Raw genomic sequence first — 18,130 nt, 5'->3', positions numbered from 1 at the left:
TTCAAGATCCGGGTTATCAGCCCCAGTTTCAGCAATATCAACAACAGCCTCGACAGCAGGCTCCAAGAATTAAATTTGATCCGATTCCAATGAAATATGGGGAGTTGTTTCCCTATTTGCTTGAGAGGAACCTTGTCCAGACTAGGCCACCTCCTCCAATACCGAAGAAATTGCCGGCTCGATGGAGACCTGATCTCTTTTGTGTTTTCCATCAAGGGGCACAAGGTCATGATGTTGAGCGCTGTTTTTCTTTAAAGATTGAAGTCCAGAAACTGATCGAAGACGATCTCATACCTTTCGAAGAATTTGGATCTGAATGTGCAAGTTAACCTGCTATCGGATTTTTGGACCGTGTGTTGACATGTGGAGTGTTTAGCTACAATTGGGCCTTTGCTGATGTTTATTTCTACTACTCTTTTGTTCAATTAATATGTTTGTTTGTGGCTTTATGTTTTTTTTTTAAAAAAAAAATAATAATAAAAAAAAAAAAAAAAAAAAAAATCCTTTCGTCCCACCCGAGACGGAAGTGAACTTGTTTAGGGCTTTTTGCTGTATCTATTTTCATCATTAATGAAAAGGTCGTCTTGGTCCCGACCTTCTTTTATTTTGTGCTTTTTCTGGAAAAATGGTAATACAAAAAAAAAAAACCAAAAATTTCTTTTTCTTTAATCATTTCCACATATCTGCATAATCATAATATTTGTATCAATAATCAAATCATGCATTAATAAACCCATTGAACACTTAAACCCTGTACTCTCTCTTGACTTTGAGTTCCTTGTATCCGAGGCTGAATAAGAGGATGATGAAGAAGTTTCCAATGAGTTTTCTCGCCTCCTAGGGCATCTTGACCATAGAAGCAGCAAATATCAAGAAAGATTGTCCAAAAGAGGACTTTCATGTACAAAGACTGGCACGAGATGCTACCGTTTGTCTTGCAAGGATATTATACTTCAAGTGCACACTTCAACATGGGCACCCACCCTCCATCCCTCAGTATACAACATAAACGCAGTGCCTCACATGGAGGTCAAAGTCCCGTCAACGGGAGTTCCAATGAAAGCTAAGCTTGATTGAATTTAAAATTGTTACTGCCATATGGCGTGGACAGTTGTATCAAAAGCATGAAGCAAGTTTTCAATAAGAGAAGGCTCGTCCCCATGAATGTCAAGAGCGTGGCCTTGTGCTCAAAAGTTATACTATCTGAGTTAACCGAGTTCCAGGGGCAATGAATGCCTAATACAAAGAATGAGGGTAAACTTGTATGTCCTGTGAATACCGATGCAGTCAAGAAATACTTTGTTAAAATGAAAAAGCTCGATAAGTCGCAAACCGGAAAAGGCGGCTTAGGCAAAAAAAGAGCGTCTCGATGGACTGAAAACCCGAAAGGGCGGCCCATGCAAAAGTTAGAGACATATAAAAAAAAAATGATTATCCTGATAGGTTGAAACCCGCAAAAGCGATCTATGCAAAAGTTAAGGATCATGACAAAGTAACTGCATCTGGTCGGACATGATTCATATGGGGCATTTCAGCCGTCAAAAGACTTCCGACTCATGGCAAGGTAATTGCATCAAATCAGATATGATTCATCTGGGGCATCTTAGCTGTCAAAAGGCTTCCGATCTGAAGCATCTGCAAACCAAAGACTCAGAACAGTGAAATTCAAAGTTGGTAGGGAGAACAGTGGTTATTGTGTTCAATATACCTTTCCCATATAATTACCATTTTCCAAACTCTTTTTTTAATCCGTGGAGCCACGCCTTTCGCTGGCTACCACTCCATTTTATTAATTTGAACCAATGCCCATTTATTTGAAATTCTCATTTATTCTGTTTGCAAATTTTTCTTCTATTTTTGATGTTAATACCTAAAGCAAAAAAATTCAAAAAAAAATCTTTTAAAAAAAAAAAAAAAAAAAAAAAACTTTTATCATGTCTTCTGAAAAGCATAAACAACAAGTACATCTTCTTTGAACTTATGAGCAGGTGAAACATACATCAACATCCGTCTCAAGGACAGTTAAACTCTGCAAGGTTGGCATGACTCAAAGCTGTGAGATGACCTCTGTCAAAAAAAAAAAAGTAAAAAGCTTGCTAAGTCGAAAACCCGAAAGGGCGGCTTAAGCCAAAAATGAGCGTCCCGGTGGACTGAAAACCCGAAAGGACGGTCCAGGCAAAAATTAGGGGCATACAAACAAAAAGAATATGTTCCCGGTGGATTGAAAACCCGAAAGGGCGGTCCAGGCAAAAGTTAGGGATTCAAAAAATATAAAAAAAAATGAAATGAAAAAAAACAAAGACAGAGACATCACAGTGCAAGAGGGTCAAATGGAAGAATGCACTCGGTATTGGTTTACAAATGGCAACTTCTGCCTATGGTTTGATGTATGGCGACTTCTGCCAAAACATGGGTTGGTACCTCTCTTGTGGGTTGATTAATGGCAACTTCTGCTTGTGGTTTGATTATGGGGCATTCTCCCTTCAAGTGGTTTGATTATGGGGCATTCTCCTTTCAGTGGCCTGATTAATGGTTTGTTTCCCCTACTCGTGGTTTATTTCCAATGAAGATTGCTGAGTGTTTGTACTGCGATGTCGTTCAACCTCCTATCTTACCTATCCAGTCTTGTTTGTCGGTTTCACCTGTTATATACAGTCATACGGTCCTACAAGTTTCATGCGTATATTCATACATTCATTCATATACATATACATGCATATAACATTCATGCACATCTAACATGCATACAAATATCATTTATAAATAAATTGCATTACCATCCAGTGTCTTATTTCAATGGTATCTCATTAAAAGTGTCATCACTAGTGTGGCTGATCCAGAGATGTCGCCAATCCACAATATTTCAAATGGCACGTTCTCCATCGAACAGTTTGAAAATACAGAAGTATGTGTCAACAGTTGGTCCGAAACTAGCAGGTTCAACGAAGGAGCAGTAGTCATTGCAAAAAAAAATAAAAATAAAAAATAAAAAAATAAACCTCCCCGGTGGATCCAAAATCCGAAAGGACGATCCAGGCAAAAGTTAGGGATTTCAAAAATATATACAAAAAGCAATGACTATTCGGACAAGACAATACGGTGTTGCATTGGCGAAATGGCGACTTCTTCCCCGGTTTGTGAGGACTTACCCCAGCAGTATGTTTAAGGGCTGTACCCCAACAAGGGTTGATTCATTCCCCGTGGCTTTATCCCCAATGAAGGTTTCGAGTGTTCGTCCAGTGATGCCGGGCCGTTCTCCTTGTAGACCTGCCCAGTCCTGCCTCAACAATCTTACCATTACACCGTCATATGAGTCTCATACATATTCATTCATGCATGCATACATAGCACGCATATAAATATCATTCATACATAGTTGCATTTTTGCTCAATATTTTGCTTCACTATCCTCAGATACCACACCCAGTGTGTCTAACTCCAAAATGTCATCAAATCAAACATGTTCCAAAGTGGCAGGTCTCACCAGTAATCAGTCTATACATACATACATTCCCCTTTAGCCTCATACAAATTCTTTTTCCCCTAAGCTTTACCCTTATCAAGTTACTCCTCACTGATACCAAGCTCTACATTGTCTTTACTTTCACCGGAGGCTTTGCTTTTAGCAAATGCTAATGGTCCGTCTTGCCTTTATCTTTTACCGTGTGTTTGCTATCCCACAATGTTAGCAAACCCTGTCGGTCCGTCTTGTCTTTACTTTCACCGGAGGCTTTGCTTTTAGCAAATGCTAATGGTCCGTCTTGCCTTTATCTTTTACCGTGTGTTTGCTATCCCACAATGTTAGCAAACCCTGTCGGTCCGTCTTGTCTTTACTTTCACCGGAGGCTTTGCTTTTAGCAAATGCTAATGGTCCGTCTTGCCTTTATCTTTTACCGTGTGTTTGCTATCCCACAATGTTAGCAAACCCTGTCGGTCCGTCTTGTCTTTACTTTCACCGGAGGCTTTGCTTTTAGCAAATGCTAATGGTCCGTCTTGCCTTTATCTTTTACCGTGTGTTTGCTATCCCACAATGTTAGCAAACCCTGTCGGTCCGTCTTGTCTTTACTTTCACCGGAGGCTTTGCTTTTAGCAAATGCTAATGGTCCGTCTTGCCTTTATCTTTTACAGTGTGTTTGCTATCCCACAATGTTAGCAAACCCTATCGGTCCATCATGTCTTTACTTTCGCCACTCGTCGGCTAAATCATGTCTTTACTTTCGCCACTCGTCGGCCAATCATGTCTTTACTTTCGTCACTTGTCGGCTAAATCATGTCTTTACTTTCGCCACTCGTCGGCTCAATCATGTCTTTACTTTCGCCACTGGTCGGCTAATCACGCCTTTACTTTCGCCACTCGTCGGCCAATCATGTCTTTACTTTCGCCTTGAAACAATGTCATTTATACTTACCTATCATTTCCTTCCCCAGTGATACCTATCCATTTGTCTCCCAGTCAGTCTTTGCATCATCTTTACCTTCATGCTTACATCATATTCAGTCATATTATCACATTCATCAACATCACATCCCTGGCATTTCAAACGGTCCAAAATTGGCGTTTTTTATATATTTAAGTCTCCTCGACCCTTTGGTTTAAAAGGTCCCCTTTTAAACCCTTCGTGACGAAGAAACTTAAATAGGGGCATCTGTCATACCCCAAATTTGGACCATTTGAAATCTTTTTTGTCCACATTTTTTGATAGTTCAGATTCTCTTTTATTCGTTTTTTTTACCTTTTAAAACTCGTGTTTTTCGTCATTAATCATTTAAAAACTTTCATCTTGCATTTAAGTCCTCGCTTGCATTTTTTATAACATTTAAAATCACTCCATTTGCATTTTTATAAACGCATTTTATAATCCTTTTAGTCATAACAGACAAGTCATTTTAAAATGGCTAATCGCATTTTAAAAGGCGTTTTTTTTTATTAATCTTTTCAATCGAAATTTCGGCAGGGAGGATACTTTGAAGTACCTCATGTCAGATTCCGAAGGGACTTTTTTATTTTCTTTTTAGGCTAGTTTGTTTATTTTTATTTATTCTTTTTTATTTTTATTTTTTTTAGAAAAAACAAAAAGAAGTCACTCACGTTACCTCTTTCTTTCTTTTCTTTTCTTTTTTTTTTTTTATTATTTTCTTATTTATTTTATTCATTTTGTTTTTTTATTTATCTATTTATCTTTTTGGTCAAATCTTTTTCTCCAAGTCTCAGCTGCAGGGGCATTTTGGTCTTTTGTTTTGTACCAGAGCCAACCCTAATTTGTCACTATTTAAACACTGTCAATCATTGGGAAATGGGAGAAGTCACTGTTCACGTCAGAAAACCAGCAGCAATTCATAAACCCTAATTTTCTACTGTTCCAACCTTTTTCAAATCAAACCCAAAAATTACAAAGAAAATAGTATGAGTTTAGGAAGAACATTCATAGATTCATAGAAAAACCCAGCAACACCATAACTTCAAATACCTTACTCAATAACAACAACAACAACCAGCACAAATCCGAACCACAACAACACAAATCCGAACCAAAAGCAACACAATCCGAACCAAAACAAGGAAGAACGAACCGGAAAAGGAAAGAACGGACCGGAGAAGAGTAAACGGACCGGAGAAGATCAAAAGGTAGTGTTTTTAGCTCACTTTTCTTTGATTTTTCTTTGTTAGATCTAGGTTTGCGGGAGTTTGTTTTCAAAAATCTAAGTTCAGATTCGCACAAAGCAAGAAAAAGGATATTCAAAACTGAAATTTTTTTTGAATTTGGTTGAGTTTTGAAACTCCGGCGCGGTGGTGCCACCACCGGCCACCGCGCCGGAAAGTTGGTCTCGCCGGAGAAGAAAGGAAAAAGGGGGCGCTGCTTTTTCTTCTTTCTAGAGAGAAGGGAGAGCAAAAGTTTTAGAGAGAAGGAGAAAATGAGAACAAAACCGGTCCCAACCACTTTTATAAGCATGTGTGAACCGGTCTGGATCACTTGAACCGGACCGGTCCATTTGATTCCTTCCTCTTTCTTTCTAAACCTTTAGATCTTTTTTTTTTTTTTTTAATCTAACGGTCATGAATGTGCAATTTATGGTGTTCCTTAGTACACTTTCAGATCTAGACTATTTGATTTTTAATCTAACGGTCAGGGATGATTCTGTTAAATCACACGCATGTCCTTTGCTTGCAGTGTTCCATGTTCTGCTTTGTCCAACTGTTGGATCTTAGATCCTATGGCTATGATGAATCCAGGGGTTTGAACTTGGACCATTGATTTAATCCAATGGTCCAGAATTAATCCTGCTGAACCATTTGTTTATTATTTTCATTTGTTATTGTTTCTATTTTTTAAATGCTGTTTTTTTATTTCTTTTTTGACATTTTATGTTTTAGAAAAAATTCCAAAAAAATGTTTTTTCTCATTGTTAAAAATCCATCCTATTTTTTTTTCTTTTAATTTGTTTTTTTTACTTATTATTTATTATTTCTTATATGATGATCTTAAATGTTTTTTTTTATTATTTTTATTTCTTGCTTATTATTTCTTATGTCTCATTCATCATAATATTTCTTGTGATCACTAACCATTTAATTTTTGTCTTAGATCATAGCATGCATATTTAATTTTCTCATCATTTTATCTTGTCATTGGATTAGTATGTATAAATAGGGAATTGATGTAATTTTATTTCTTGCATTTTATTTTGGCATAAAGGCCTTAGGGTTGTATTTAGGAATTGATGTAATAATGTAGGTAACACAAGCACCGACACATACACCGACACTACCACATTTTATTTACCGCTTTCCGTTTTTTTTTTTACGACGTTACGTTAGTTTAGAAAAAATCATTTTTCACAAAAAAATCAAATATGTCAAAATTCAAAAAATCATTTTCTTAGCAGCATTTTTCTCTTTATTTTCTTAATCAAATTCTCAATCAATTTTAATTCAACTTCAATCGTTTCCAAAATTTAAAATCAATCAACCTCACTCATTTCTTTTATCTCATGCCTTGAGGCCTCTTTCTCTTCTTAAAACCATTTTCAAAAAAATCTTAAAACCAACCTAACCCACCAAAGAAATTTTTGAGGTGAACTACATTGGTTTTGATCCCTTTCTTTAAGGGTATGTAGGCATAGGATTTTTATCCTTCCAAATCAAATAAAAATAACCAAAAACATACTTCTTCTCCCTCCATTCTTTCACTTAGACATTAGGCAATAATTTTTCAAATAAACAAGTAGTTTAGCACAAGATAATCTAGGTAAGAGGTTCCTATGGAATACCATAGACGCTTAGGATGCTAGCACCTTCCCTTCGCGTAACCAACCCCCGAATCCAAAGTCTCGAAAGGGTTTTTACTCATTTTTTCCCTTCTCAAGAATAAAAATCGAGAGTTCAAAGATTGACGATTCAAATCAATTAATGGTTTGATATCCAAAAATCGCGAGCACACAAATGATTGATCTGCTAGTTGTTTCTATAATAATCCCATTAATCATCAAAGAAATTAAAAGAAACACTAAAAAGAGTAAGATTAGTTGGGATTGCAAATAAGCTAAGATTACAAAAACAACTAAAGGATCAATCATTTGCATAATCAAATAGAAAAATGATATTTGTACAATTATTTGTGACAATCTTTTGACAACTTTCTCTTTTATACTCACATTATACTTTTATTCTCTCTCTGTTTTTTTTTTCCATTGTTTTTGACCGATGAAAAGAGAGAAAAAAGAAATTATCACATAAGTTGTCTAAAATGAGTTGTTCAAATATCACTGCTCAATCAAATAAGTTATTAAGATTGGTTGTTTAGTTTGTACTCATGTTTTTATTCATGGTACACCTTGTAAATTGAATAGTTTGTTAATAAAATACATGGGTTTTTTCAAAAAAATAAAAAGCCAAGATTTTAGAGCTGAAAGTATTAAAGTTAACCGTTAAGTGTTTGCCTTTAATATCTTTTGAAACAATGATAAGAAAAAATATATATATAAATTTTTAAGTTCGGGTGGCATTTTGCACATAAGTGCAAAACTTCAGGAGAATATTTACAAAATGTCATGTTGACTAACAGAAGAATTTGACCCGGGGGGGGTTAATTGATTAACGTTGTGCAATTTCAGGTGGATAATTGAAATTTTGTTAATTTCAAGAGGGTGATTAACGAAACTTACAATTTCAAGGGGGTAATTGCCAATTTTCTCTATAAATAATATTTTATAAACCAACACCACGACTAGACACTAGTTAAAAAACAAGGTTACAATAAGGGGCAGATCTAGACATTTGATGCATATGGAGCTAAAATAGTCTCTCAATGTATCAAAATTTCGTTAGTCAAAATAATCTCTAACATTAAAATACTTCATTAATATTGTCATATTAGTCTTTCAATATACTTATTTATTGTTGCTTCAGGGACTATTTTGACTAACAAAGTGCAAAATGAGAAACTATTTTAAAATTCTAATACATTAAGACTGTGATTATTTGTTAAACATTTAGAGACCAAAATAACTACCTTATGTTCATAATAAAAAAAATAGAGAAGTTGGAAATGTGGCTTTTGCCACACATGACCTTTGAATAGGTCCGTCCATGGTTACAATACCTACCCAAAAAAAGTTTACAATCTTAAATAAAAATATCAAGTTAACTTTTTTTAAAGATGAATAAATGGAGGTAAGTGAGGTTTATGGTGTAGGGAAGATTTACTAAACCATTTCTCTCTTCGCCGATGTTACACTTTTTTAATATTTAAAAATAAAATATAATGATACAAAATTATTAATAGGAAACTAATAAATCTCATTTAAGAAATTTGTGATATGTTTTATTTAAGTGATTGATTATTAAAAAATTAAATATTAATATTTAAAAAAAAAATTATAAATAATAATGTATACATGTCATATTTATTTAAATATTTAAAAATGATTTTCTCTTTTACAGATACTCTAGAAGCCTCCACTCAAATTATAAAGATGAATGTATTATTGTAAAAAAAAAAAAAAAAAAAGATTAATGGACTGTTCATTCTCGAGGTCGAACAGACAACAAAGAGCCCAATATATTGCTTCTTCTTTCTATAACAGTGATTTGAAAGGGCACATGCCATTTATAAAAGAAAAGGGCACATGCCATTATTTATAGGACACACATGCATGGTGTTTTACACGGGTTTAAAACAATGGAAAAACTTAAAAAAATAGTAATAAAAACAAAAGTTTTACACTAGTTCTCCGGTCCTAATACACGACTTTTTATTTTATTTTATAGGGTAAGACGTTTTTTAAAGACTTCATTGTTCTATATCTTTTTTTTTTTTTTACAAAACTTCTATATATTTCTTCTTGAAAGGAAAAGTTCTATATCTACATATAAAATTAAGACTTTTTTTTTTGACAATTTTTTTTTTTAAAATGTATTCATTGTTTTAATGAATTTTTATCCGCATTTAAAATATCTATAGTAGCAGGATGGTATGGCTGATAGGTGGGTGTGAAAGCTCCATTCGTCTCATAAGTATACTGTGAAATCTGCTTATTCTTACTTCACGACGGTTGACATTAACATTACTGGTGGGGTTTGATAATTTTTGTGGCTTAAGGCGATTTCGTTAAAAGTGAATATCTTTATCTGACGACTCTTTCTAAATAGACTTGCTACAAAGGATAATTTGTGCAAGAGATATGTGCTTGATGTTTCCCATGTGTCTTGTGCGGCCTTATGTGGTGAGTTAGAGGACAGGGACCATTTATTTTTTAAGTGCGACCACTACGGTCGTTTGTGACTTTTGATCGCGAATTGGCTTGGTATTGTTACGGTTTTTCATGGCGACTTAAATATTCATTCAAAACAGTTTTGTGCTCTTGGAGGCTATTCTAAAATCTCTAGGACAACTTTTACTATTATTTGGATTGCGGCCTTATTTGTTATTTGAAAAGATCACAACAGGAGAATTTTTCACAATTAGATTGATCAGCTTGCAGCGCTTGTAGAAAAGGTTAAACTCTAAACGTATTGGTGGTTGAAAGCGCACTACATTACGTTCGATTTCGACTACCCTTTTTGAAGGCAAAATCTTTTATGTTGTTTAGAGACTTTTGTGTATTTTTTTTTTTTTTTCCGTTTTCCATGGTTGTTTGTAGTCTACTTGTTATGTAATTATCACTTTTCAGTTTTCATCGGCATGTCTTTGTACTTGAGGGACCGATAGTTTCATCCTTAATAGAACTTCGCTAGTTTATTAAAAAAAAAAATATCTATAGTAGCATATATAATTTTTGCACGTATCACTCTTTTCCATAAAGATAAACAAAATAAATGACTTCTTTTATGTTTTATTTTTGGCTTAAATGCAATTTTTATCCTCCTCTTTACATAATTTTCAACTTTTAGTCCCCAATTTTAAAAATCAATTATTTGATCCCTCTATTAGGAAAGTCAACAAATTTTTTTGATCATCCACCAATTTAAGTGATGTGGCACTCTCATTAATTATGTGACGCTGATTTGGCATTAGTGGTTTGGAATAATCATTTTTATCTTAATTTTCATCTCATTATTTTTTAATAATAATAAACAAAATTCAGTTAATTGTTTGCGAAAAAAAAAACAATCAATATATCAACACAATTGAATCGTCATCTTGATAATCAACAACCTCCATCACGGCCATTGTTCATCATCTCCAGCCACACCAAAAAATCAACATCATATTGATGGGTGTTTTTTGAGTTGGTGATGTTTATGGTGATGATGGATTAGTAATAATAGAGAAGAAAGGAATGATATGCTTTTGTGTTATGTTTTGATTTTAATTTCAAATCTGATTAATGATGATGGTAGTGAGCTATATGGAATAAAAATAAATAAAAAAATAGAGGATGAAGATGAGGATTGGACCAAATGATGATGATGAACTAATGAATCTAGGCGTCATAAACTAAAGTGGTGAATGATCTAAATTTTTGTAAGTTAAAAAAAATTAAGTTATTTTTTATATTTAATTAAAATGTTGATGTGGATTATTTGTATCCTACTTACTGGTGTTACCTCAGCGCCACGTCATTAAAGAGGATGCCACATAACTAAAAATTAGTTGACTTTTTTAATAGGAGGACCAAAAAACTGATTTCTAAAATAGGGGGACTGAAAGTTTAAAATTATGTAAATATGGGATCAAAATTGCATTTAAGTCTTTATTTTTTGATAATGTTCTTGTCTTTTTTTAAAGGATAATGTTCTTGTTTTATTATTTTTTTTTTTGTCAATGTTTTATTTCTTTTCTTATAATTAAAACTAGAGGATATATGTTAATTAGATAATATTTAGGTGTGGGTTAGCATTGCTTTAATTTATCACCCAGCTCGTTCTAATTTTTGACCGAGTAAAATTTTATATTTTTTTTCTTGGTAGGCTACCAAGAGGGATGGGATTCCCCTTAAAAAAAAAAAAAAAAAAGAGAGAAGAGGAACATTTTTTTTTTTTTTTGAGAGAAGATGAACATGATTTATGTGACTTTTTTTCTTTCCAATCTTGTTAGTCCAATTAATTTGATCATATAAACCGTTCAATTTAAAGAAAATTGATTTGTGGTTAATTTTTAGTAGAAAGTTAACTAGGAAAGTCCGAAAACTTTGTGATACTTCCCATTAGAAGAACACACTACTACTCGAACTATATATGGTAGGGTACTTTTTATATTAATTTTCTAAATATAACGGGAACATCATATTTTGGCACATGTTTGCCATATAATATAGATTTGTTTTTTTTTTTTGGGATATGAAATATGCTTGCTAGTTGCTACATTTTCATGTGTTCACATTAACCATTTTAAAAAGATGCTTAGTTCATGTTGTAAGATGCTTAGAAAGCATCGAATTATGAATCATTTGCATAAAGAATATGTTCTTTTTAGAACCGAATAATATAACTAAGCTAGCTAGGTAGCGTGATATATGATCTCTTGTTTATAGAAACACATCGAACACTTTGTATGACAATTATGAAACATTTTAAAATATTCTTGTATCCTAACCTCTCTTCCATATTCAATTTCCTTAAAGTTACACATATTCACTGTTTTTAGGAAAATGTTACATGAACACCATTTATTCATACACCTCATTGTACACCCTATGTTTTAAGGATATTTTGATAAATTCATCTCACAATCACACTTACTCTTCTATTTGTGTGGGGTCTAGATTGCCACATGTCAAAATTTTGTGTGGGTGTAAGGGTTGTATTGCCACACAAGGGTGTACATGTATCACTACTCCTGTTTTTATATATGTATTAGAAGAACAAATACTTAATTTAAACTAATTTTTTTAAAAAGTTACTCAAATTCTTTCTCCTTTCTTCTCTGGTTGGTATTTGTAAGGGTGGGATTTAGCCTGGAAAAGGCTTAAAATTTCCCATGCTCTGATACCTAGGGACATGTGGTGGTAACCCACAATTAAATAAAAGGAAAAAAAAAAACCTTTCCACAAATATTTTAGAGGAAAGTATTGTTTTTCTAATTCACCTATATTTTCATTAGTAAGAAACAAAATACATCTCCCATGCAACAATAATATTATTTTAATTCAGGTCCGACTCACTTATCTTATCAAAAGAATTATACTCTCCTTTTTCATTGTAAATAAGGTGTTTTAAATAACCGTTGTCAATTTTTGTTTCAACTAAAGACATTTAAAATCTTGACCTCCCTTTTCATGCCAAAGGAAATTAACCCTCAAAGAAAATTGATTCCTACGTCACGTATATATGGTTATTTTGCTCATCAGGTTGGTGGATATGAAAAATTGGGTTATTCAAAAAGAGACATGTACAACAATCAATTCAAGCAGAGGGAAAGTAAGAGTTTTGATGTATGATGCAATTGAATTCCTTAAAGGGATGTGATGTTTTGGAGGCATCTTGTGAATACGGATGGGACGCTTCAACAATTGTTTCGGTGTGATCGGGTTAGTCGTATGGACAACTTGTTATTTGGTGATGTGTTGGCTTTTGATGCGACTTATCGAAAAATAATATATAACACACCGTTGGCTTTTTATGTAGTAAACCATCACAGCCAAATATGGTAGTGCAATTGTGTGTGATGAAAAAGAAGAGACTTATGTTTCGCAAGATAAATTGAAACTTTAAGGTGTTATTTGAGGTTTAAGAGACTAGGCATTGCTTGTGAACATATTTTATCCGTTTTGATATGTTTTAACGTCGATGTGATGCTGGATTGTATTACTTTGAAAAGATAAACCCAAAGTTCAAAAGATGTAAATAATGTTGCAAATGTGAATAATGGAAATCAACTTGACCTGTATTTTGTTACTATGTATGTGACATTCATTAAGCATTGTAAAAGGATGGTGAATACTGAGTTTGAATGTGGAAAACCATATTTAATGTGTTTTACCATTATAATGGTTGAGAAACATATTGAAATGTTAGAAGGTGTGGCTAGGGGTGAGGATTGGTCATCCTTGATGTTGAGGACACAAATAATAGGCAACTTAGAGAATCTCCCACGAGTCTGGCGAAAAGGGGGAACAATTGTTTCATCGCAAAATGCAACTAGCAAAAAAAAAAAAACTGCAGGACACCTAAGTGTGGGATATGTGGAACAAAGGTACATTAACATAATTTTTTTTCATTTTCGGGAATAATCCTTTGCAAACTCACAAAGTAATTCATTTGAAACATTTAACTATATCAATAATGAATTTAATAAAGACGAATATGATGATGATTACAACATTTATCATGTATTATGTGTTTTCCCAAGTCATTGAAGATTTTTAAAAAGAAAAATAAAGTAGTCATTTTGGTTTAAGTTGTTTATGTGGTATCTTAAAATCAAGTAGCCAAATTACTTACGGATATCATGTGTATGATCGATGGAACAAGTTAGATTGTTATTATTTTGGATGTAGTTGTCTTGATTTAGTTATTGTTGGAGGCTCAATGGTTCCATATATGATCTTTTTATCTACCTTTTGAGGTACGATCTACAAGTTCGCTTTTAAATACATCATTTGAAAGAATTTTTGATATTATAATTTTTCTAATTGCTTCAATCTCATTAGTATTATGTCATTTTGAAATTACTTGAAATTTCAAACAGTATATGAAACACATACTTTATAACACATGACATTATGGAGTGCGTCAAATTTCAGCTTTTAATATGGTCCCATAATCACATGGACTAACTATTGTGTGCATTGTCGTTTTTGTGTCCATCATATGAACCTATTTTTTATGCAAAACAAAGAAAACATATATGGAGACAAGGTGTTAAAACAACAAGGTTTAAGTATAACACTGAAATTATTAATTAACAACATGAATTTAAGTTCAAACTCCATATATTTCAATCTTTACACCACTTACAATTGAAAAGTTTGTTTGAGAAGTTAATGTGATAGTCTTTGGTTGCTTTAAACTTGAGATACAAATTTATGCTTAGAGTTGCAAAAAATTAAGATTATTGTGATTATAAAATCATATATTTGGTAGCAGACGCATCAAATCATTTCTAGTTCTTAATAAATTTTCATCCTTTATGATCCTCAAACCCATCACTTTTTCGTATTTAGTATGCGCAAACTTGTGTTTTTTTTGCAGCTAGAACTATGTCATTAGTAGGGCGAAAGCTGAGTTTTGCACCCTACAACAATAAACATCTATAAAGATTTCAGTTATAAAACATACATATTGTAAGTCTAAGTACCATACAACATATATAGTGTAAATGAAATAACAACCATGAAGCAAAACATATGGATTTAAGTTTTTGTAACAATGTAAATTCACCAGTATACTTTAGCTAGGAATGTTTCTCGCGATGTATTTTGGTTTCTTAATAGAAATATTAGTCATCTTTTTTTCCATTTGAGTTTGATTTCTTTCTCTCACCACTTGAATTTCGTGTTGGTGTTTGAAATAACATTTTGTTAATAATTTCAATTGCAAACCCTGACGAAAGCTGCTTTGTCTGAAGAAAAATGATAACAAAATTTAGTCCTATATACGTGTAAGTTACTACCACTTACATGAAGGTTTCGATAATATATACCATTGTTCCTGTAATTTTCTTGATTTCACTTCTTGGAATACCATTTGTTGTGGAATCAGGGACCTTACCATTACCAATGGTTGCAGCTGAAAAAAAAGGGTTTAAAGGATAAAGTTATAAGTTTAGATCCTTTTGACATTTTGGTAACATTGTCCAACATTTCAATGTCCATGTCAAGATTGAGATTCTCATTGTCCTAGAAACATGTTTTAATAACATCATCATTGTTGTCAAGATTGTCAATAAAAATTTGCGTTGTTGTAGTATTAGGAGTGTCTTTAGTGTTGGTATCGTTTGATACAGTTGCTTTGAAGATGTGACTAACATATTCCTTGTAAAATAGATTAAGGAGCAATGCGTAAATGACTGTGCAAGTTATCCTCATGTCACCAAGTTTAGTTGTGGTCGCATATGTTTTAAACAAAAATTAGTCACTCATTTATTTAATATTAACTTACCGTTATTTAACCTCTTGCAAATGCAATAGCAATGTTACACCAACCTCTTGTTTTTTCATCAACGACTATATTAACACTTTAAGATTTTCTAGTTCATTTATTACCCCTTGCAATGTGATTTCCTAAGGTATTGGACTTGCAACCATTGTTTGCATCTCACACTTCCATGGTCAAAGTCTTGTTGCATACAAAAGAGAAAAAAACTTTAGAATTTGTGGTCTCCAATATAGAGCATAACAAAAAAAAAATTGTATACGAATGATGACACTAGGTCATATATCACTTTTGTTATAGTTTTTATGTAATTTTGGTTGAGTTCGGGTGATTTTGCATGAGATAGAAGCTTCAAATGACACATTTGATGTTGGCAAACAAATAAGAAATCGTGCTCCGATTTACAGCATCGTGCTCCGATTTTACAGCAAATTTGAGACATTTTGTCTCGTAAAAAATCGTGCTCCGATGGAACCAAATCGGGCTACGATTTGGCAGACGCTCCAGCCAGGATATGACTTTAATGAAGCCATCGTGCTCCGATTTACAACATCGGAGTACGATTTTGGCGTATCTGAGAATTTTCCTATAAAAGGGAAGTTGTTTTCTGAGCCAGGGGTTCGAAATTTTGGAGAAAGAAACGGACTTTTGGAGCAGGAGATCTGGAGAGAAGGTGGGAGACCATCAAAACTCATATCCGGTTACCAATTTCATGTAATGAATCCTTCTTTTACATTAGTTATTTGTGCTTTAGCCATGAGTAGTTAGATCTTTTGTGACTAGGTCAAGAGATGATTTTGTTCTAGCTCATGTTTATGTAACCTGTAACTCTTAATCTTTATGAATGTCATTCTAGTTTATTCAGTATAAATTGTTCTTAATGCTTTTATGATTCTGACCCAATATAATTGATTCAAGAGTTTATATGACTGCTGACACCAACATGTAACTCTGACATATCTATACTGTTCAATATAACGGACAATCTAGGGATGGAGCGTTGTTAGGTTGTGATACTTAAATTAACGGACTTAAAACCTTTTATGATTATAGGTTCACCTAAGGGATTAGGGAATTATAATCAGAAAAGAGGGCTTAGGATCAAGGGATTGACCTAGCTATTTTGTTAATTTGTCGTTAACTTTATAGCATTCGTAAACTTAAGAAACAGGTTGCTAATGAGTGATGAACAGATTAATTGATTGACCTAGTCATCTCTCCATACTATTTCTTAAACCAATTTTTCCTTAACCATTTTATTTACATTTGTAACTCAAACCAAATTGCCTCAGTGCACCCCCCATTTTATATACATCCTTAATAATAATGACATTACCGAGTAGAAGTTGAAACAGTCCCTGTGGATACGAATCTTATAAAGTTTATTACTTCGATATAAGTTAGTACACTTGCTAATTATGTATCAACGAACACAAACTAATACATACTTGTTAATCCCTATTTCATTACTTTCATTCATTAAAAACTATGGAGTTTCAATAGGTTCAAAAACTTGCTTAACATTTGTGAAATTATGAATAATAAATTTGGGGTGTTAAGTGTTTAAATCATATGTTGAAATGAATAATTTAATCCATACAAAATCTATCCGACGTCATGATTTTATCGAGCCAAACCTAGTTTTACTAAACTTTCAGTCTTATGAGAACCCTACTATTAGCACCAGGGAATAATGAAAAACATTGTGACCCATTCAATTCAACTCATCCTCATGATTGGTATTTTTATAGTCATCCAACTTCAAAATACCATTTTCACCATGTTGAATAAAAATAAGAGCTTGAAGGTCTTTGTATTTAATCTCATATTATTATCACATATGTTTTCTTTATTTTCACCCTTTGGCTCACTTCTATTGAAGCATCTGCTAACTACGCAGTTTTGCAGTCTTTGCTCTATATCATACTTGATGGTGCTATGCCATTTGTTTTTGTGAGTCTTTTTGACCACAAATTCGCTAATTACTTGATGGGGTATGAGTATTTACCTTTTTTTTTATGGATTTCTTGAAATTGGATAACATCCAAGCACAATTCCTTCAACTTGAAAACATCTTAAGGCATAAATTTGAGCGCCTCTGCTGTTGTTGTAACCAGAATCAGGAGGATTAGGTCACAGCAATGGCTCAGTGACCACTTCCTTGGTTTGTTTGGATTGTCCTGTGAATTTTGGTAACATATACTATAAGCTAGATTTAGTTTGTTTACCTTTAGAGCATGTGGATGTTATCTTCGAAATGAACTGATTGTTGTCTTTCAGTGTTAACATTAATTGTTTAACCAAGAGTGTTACGTTTTCTAAACCGGAGGAACGAGTTGAAGGGAACTTCTTGACTGTGGGTCAGGTGGAGGTGTTCTTGAGTGAGGAGTTTGTAATGTTTGCTTCATTAAAGGTGTAAAGTGAGGTCAAAGTTAGTGATTTTTCAGTGGTGAATGAGTTTCAGATGTTTTCCCAAAGGACATTGTTAATTTAAGGGTGTTACAACTGACAAACAACAATATAATGAAAGGACATAATTATAAAAATATATTTATCAGAGACTTTATTGCAATTTTGTTTTTGTTTAGAAACTAT

This window comes from Medicago truncatula, chromosome 7, assembly GCF_003473485.1.
Source record: "Medicago truncatula cultivar Jemalong A17 chromosome 7, MtrunA17r5.0-ANR, whole genome shotgun sequence".
NCBI classification, from domain to species: domain Eukaryota; kingdom Viridiplantae; phylum Streptophyta; class Magnoliopsida; order Fabales; family Fabaceae; genus Medicago; species Medicago truncatula.
This window is presented reverse-complemented; position numbering follows the sequence as displayed.